The sequence below is a fragment of the Mandrillus leucophaeus genome, unplaced genomic scaffold, assembly GCF_000951045.1.
Source record: "Mandrillus leucophaeus isolate KB7577 unplaced genomic scaffold, Mleu.le_1.0 Scaffold569, whole genome shotgun sequence".
NCBI lineage: Eukaryota > Metazoa > Chordata > Mammalia > Primates > Cercopithecidae > Mandrillus > Mandrillus leucophaeus.
The window spans coordinates 1,230,268-1,231,100 of record NW_012106130.1 but is presented as its reverse complement, the minus strand read 5'-3'; positions in this window follow the sequence as shown (position 1 = coordinate 1,231,100).

The window sequence follows — 833 nt, the reverse complement described above, 5'->3', positions numbered from 1 at the left end:
TGCTAATTTTTGTATGTTTTAGTAGAGATGGGGTTTCACCATGTTGGTCAGGCTGGTCTTGAACTCCTGACCTCATGATTTGCCTGCCTCAGCCTCCCAAAGTGCTGGAATTACAGGCATGAGCCATCTCGCCCAGCCAACAGTATTATTTTTTGACAGCCCTCTGTCCTTTCCTCTAAGACCTGTTCTCTGTTATTCATGTTTAAGTCTAATAATGGTTCACCAAGCCAGATACAGTGGCTCATTTCTGTAATCCCAACACTTTGGGAGGCCAAGGTGGGAGGATCGCTTGAGCTCAAGAGTTTGAGACCAGCCTGGGCAACGTACTGAGACTCTGTCTCCACAAAAAATAAAGAATTAGCCTGGAACGGTGGCTTATGCCTGTAGTCCCAGTTACTCAGGAGGCCGAGTCAGGAGGACTGCTTGAGCCCAGGAGTTTGAGGCGGCAGTGAGTAATGCTTGTGCCACTGTACTGTAGCCTGGGCGACAGAGAGAGATCCTGTCTCTAGAAAAAATAAATTGTTCACTGGATTTGGTCCCTGTCAACTAAACCCTCTGTATTTAAAAAGTGACTCTCCTGTGATTTAACCTTATAGGGAAGACTAGTGTTTTAAGTTACAGGCCCCATGCTGGAGCAGTGTGGAAGAGATTTTTATTATAAAATATCTTAAATTGTTTCGCCAATGGAAAGGAAAGAATGCTACTGGTAGGACTATTGGTGACATTTCTTAGAGGCCCATCTTCTAGATCAAATTTTTCCTAGTTGTGATTGGAAGTCAGTCAAGCTATTCTTTTCAGCTCACCTGAAAAGTGAGACGGGCACCCACAGCACT